A 4,766-nucleotide genomic window follows, 5' to 3' on the forward strand; every position below is an offset into this window, starting at 1 on the left:
GATTACACCTGGCTCAGCCTCCCTAATCAGCAGGATTTTAGCTGGCTGAGGTATTCAAATTAAAGTTGTGTAGCCAGGAGTGCAGTCTCTCTCCAGCCAGCATGGAGAGTCAGGGAGTTGCAGGTGATTCAGCTCTGATCTGGGCCAAGTTACCTCTTCTGGCAGAGGGGCTGCACCCACCCCGGGGGACAGAGCAGGAGGGCACACCTGACCTCCCTGCTCAAAGGTGTTAGTCCCGTGTCTTACCCTGCCCCATACCTGGGAGATGGAAACAAGGACTACGAGGAGAAAGGGAAACTTATTTGCCAGCAACGTGAAGCAATTTAAAATAAATAAAATTTACGCCTTGGCCACACTCCTGATTTGCCTTCAGTGTTGAAGTATTCCTGGTAAATGAGTCTCCCTCCTGCAAGGAGCTTCCCTGTTTGCACAGTCCCCGTGCAGGGAGAGCCCATAGGTGTAACTCTAGGTACACCTACTGGTTTGGCCACAGCACAAGTCTGGGCATCTCTACTTTTTTTTTTTTTTTAATTATTTATTTATTTACTTTGCTGATATGTCTTGCAATTAGCCTGTGCCAATAATAGTTGGTTGGTGTTGGGTTTTTTTTGTTTTTGTTTTTGTTTTTGTTTTTTTTTTTTCCTCCCCGAGTTTTTCTGCTCATCTGACAGTTAAGACCGAAAGTACCTCGGTCTCACTTTGGTGCCTACAGCGAAAGGCATCGATTTGGGTGGGAGCTGGTTGGGATCCCAACGCAAACATCCAGAGGCGGAAGCTGGATCGTGCGTGCGGCGGGAGCTGCCAGTTCAGTGGGAGCTGTTTGTGTCAGAGCTGCCTTGTGTCCAAGGCAGAGGGGCAGCTCTGCTCCCCGCCCCCCTCTTCCAACACTTCTCAAACGCTGCCTCGCTCTTTAAAATGCGATCTCTGAATTGACACGGTTCCGTCAGGAATCCTGCTGTCCTACGGCTGGATTTCAGGCACATCCTAGGAAATATTTGCTTATTTTTCTTTCAGTATCTGTTGTTTTCTGTTACGCTCCAAAGGCCAAAACTTTTTCCTTTAAAACAAAAAACAAAAACAAGAGAAGTAAGACGTGAGTAGTGGTGGTTTAGGAGTAGTAGGAACTATGCTCGTATATTAGTACTGACAGAAGAACACAGGAATAAGCAGAAGGGTGCAATTATGGATGAATGTATTTTCTTTACTAATTTTAATTTCATGAGAGCAAGTAACACGGTGCCCCCTCACCACACACAAAGGTTTCCCACTGTCCATTCAGCTGCTGAACCTCTCCCTGTTTTGTTACTCTGCTCACTCCTGTCTGCCGGCTGGATTTACCTTACAAATACTATTTATTTCCTATTGCTCCTGTATTCATTGTCCATTGTCCTCTCTGTGGCTTGTTTGAATTCTTAGACCACTCTCTTCTCCCTCCTGCTTTGCCATGCATGCTGGTTAGCTATGGCTTTGCCTTCCCAGAAAATACCCTGCTTCCCCTCCTTCCCCCTCCTCCTTCAAAGTTTCAGATTTCCCCTGCTGGCAGCCAGCGAGGGGCTGCACACCACGCACCGGCCCCCGGGTCTGCTCTGTAACCACAGGACCTGATTCACCTCCTGCAAGCTGAGCAGCGTGAAAATAAATCAGCTGAGAGGGAGCTGCTTGGAAATTGCAAAACGCGGGGACAAAACACATGGCCAAAGCAACCCACGGGCTGGGCAGTGACCAGCGGGGCTCTCCCATGTATGTTCCCCTGGGGACAGCAAGGCTGAGTGAGACCTTTCAACAGATTAGCTCTGCCACACTGTTCAAAGCAGCTTTGCATGTTCAGCTGAGATGTGCTTAACCCCAAATCTTGCATCTGAAAGCGCCCTTCCTATGCCTTCCGGCTGGGTCCAAACTTGGCAGGGGGGTTTGTCCCTCATAATGTAAACACAGCCATGCTTTGAAGGAAATGTAAATGCAGACCTGAGCTTGAGCCCATCTCTAATCACTGCTTGATTTTGTTTTCCCCAAATCTGCACATTTGAGTACCGGAGCAAATTAGTCATCTCTCCTTCAACAGGTTCTCCTCCTGCTCTTTAAAATCCTTAGAAGTCCTTTAAAATCGCCGCTGTTTGTGCCTGCGTTTGTAGCCGTGACAAGCAAATATTTAAAGTGAATTTAGAAGGAAGTGTCTGAAATGACTGTGTAGATCCTCGTGTTTGAGTTGCTCCTTGAGGAAGGCAATGGAGCTTTATTGGGGTTCAAGTGTTTGAGTGTATGAAGCTGTTTCCAGAACCTGTATCTCCAGTCCTGCCACATTAGGTCAGAGTAGTAACTCAGCAGCTTCTGCTTTCACAGGAGCGTGAAGCCTTTGCTGCAGAGGATTAATGTTTCCTTTAGACATTATACAATATTTTCCTCCCAGATTTCAGTGAAGTTCTGCTCTTACTGAATTGTAAATGCAAAAAAATTACTGTTCAGAATGTTCTCTCTTGAAAAGATGTTTGCTTTTCACAGCTCAAACAGAAAACAGCTCAGTGCATCCAAAAGCTGCCTCACCCTTTGAGCGTGTTCCCAGATCTCAGCCAAGAGCACTACTATGGAATAGCTGTGAGTAGCCGGAAGAGCATTGTGGGGATTGAGATGCAAATGAGCAAACCAAGCAGCCCCCTTCGCTGCAGAGGTTCCCTATCTCCTTCTGCCCCTCACTTTTGAACTGGGGGGAGGCTTAACCTGGGCATTGCTCTGCAGCCACCAACCTTGGCTCTGCAGCCAAACCCCCTGGCTCTGCACCCGCAGTCCTTGGCCCTGTGGCCACAGCCCCGGGCTTTGCTCACTTGGAAGGCTCATCAGCTTGGGTAGGATGAAAACTGTGTCAGCACCGTGAAGGCGTGGAGGACAGGAGGGGCTTTCAAAGCCCCCCTGTTGCCATTACTTTTCTGGGTCCCCAGAACTAAATGCCACTGTTTTTTCCAAGTTAAAAAGGGGGGGAATGAAAGGCAGAGGTAGTAGCTGCTGCTAAACAGCACACTCTGTTCCCTATCTTAAAAGTTCCCAGTTTTCAGGCAGTTTCAAAAGTTCCAAAGTGTAATGTGAGCAGCTGCCTGGGCACTTGTTTGTTTTATCAAATGCAGAGAGTTCGAATATTGCAGAGGAAATCAGATACAGTACGTGGGGGGGCATGCAAAGGGTCGCACATATAAACACTCCAAGGAATAAAGCAATACGGTGTTTTCTCTGTATGCTTTTCTTTCCAGTATGAGGGAAGGAAGCAAAACATTTTAACAAAACCTCCTTCTAAAGAAATAATCAAGGCACTGAGCTCTAAAGCCTCTGTCACTGCACATGACCGGGAGAATGAGGCATTTTGCATTATTGCATGTTGTCATCACTTTGCTCAGTGTTGTCCCTCCGTGCTAATTACATGTTTACATGCATTGCATCATTTGGCAGAATTACTGTAATTATGCTAATGCTTCATAATCAGCAGAACAGTACCTGTAATTTACCAAACAAAAAGGACATGAAAAGCTTAAACCCACAAATGGAAAGGGATACACTGCATAGGATTTAATCCTCAGTGCAGGAGCACGCAGGAAGCACTCAGAGCTGGAATATCCTGTTTTAGCCATCGGATGCTCTCAGACAGCACCGGAGCACTTAGCAAGGTGTTTTAACAGGCACTAAGGAGGGCAATACACCAAACTGTGTGAACAGGGTGTAAATGTTTAATGCTCATCCACGAACTCTCACCTAGAAAAATCTGTGCTGTGCCCTTAACAAAGCTGCATGGACAGACACTTGGAAGAACAACAGGAGACTAAGAAACTCAGTGATCTGGAAATATTTTAACCCCTCTCCTATCTGCGGATGTACAGTATCAATCTCGACCCCCTTGTTGCTTCTTTGAAAGAAATATGCGACGCCTGGCATATCAGAGCACAGTCTGTGTGCAGCTGGATCCTCTCCCCCCTCCTGCCCCCATCCCCACATCCAGGGTTTGTTTTTCCACATTTATCTTGGCCCGCGTAGTTCGAGCTTTGGGTGATTCACCCTCTGAGCTTCCCTCACGTCCTGGAAGGCATTTCATTGCCTCTGGTTTCTCGCAGAAGGGTCTCTGCCACCAAGGGTTAATTATCCAAAGTATCAACAAGTGGAATAAAGAGGGACATTAAACAAGACGAAGAGTTTTGTCTAGTGGTCACTAAGTGTTGAAGAGTTATTCAAATAGGATCGAATACCAAGTGCTTCCTGGTAAATGAAGATTCCAGCAAAATTGTCAGCCTCCATCCACCAGGAATTGTGCCCAGGTAGACATCCCGCTGCAAGCAGAGTCACCTGCTGCGGAGCTGGAACCCATGGCTGCACCGCAGGGACAGGCAGCGTGTCACTGCGGGCACCCCCGGCTGCACCCCCGGGACTGGATGCGGGTCACTGCGGGCACCCACAGTCTCCCTTAGTGCAGAGCGCGCGTCTCAGTGACTTTCCCAGCTAAACGAAACCCTTTGGTACCACGGGGCACCACCCCTTCCCGGGCAGCCTGGAGGGCCCAGATGGGGCAGGAGCGGAGCGGGGTCTTCCCCCGGGCCAGGGCACCTCCAGGGGGGCGAAGGGGCGAGCCCAGGACGGGCCATGCCCGGGGGCGGCGGCGCTTCCCGATCCGGCGCCGCGTTTTGCCGGCGCAGCAAGTGCCGGAGGAGGAGGAGGAGCGGCGGGGGGAGCACGGGGGAGGAGGAGCCGGCGCTCGGCCGGGCCGCTCCCGCCCCTCAGCTGGGAGCCCGCAG

This window comes from Myiozetetes cayanensis, unplaced genomic scaffold (genome assembly GCF_022539395.1).
Source record: "Myiozetetes cayanensis isolate MyiCay16 unplaced genomic scaffold, myiCay2020 scf22, whole genome shotgun sequence".
Taxonomy (NCBI): domain Eukaryota; kingdom Metazoa; phylum Chordata; class Aves; order Passeriformes; family Tyrannidae; genus Myiozetetes; species Myiozetetes cayanensis.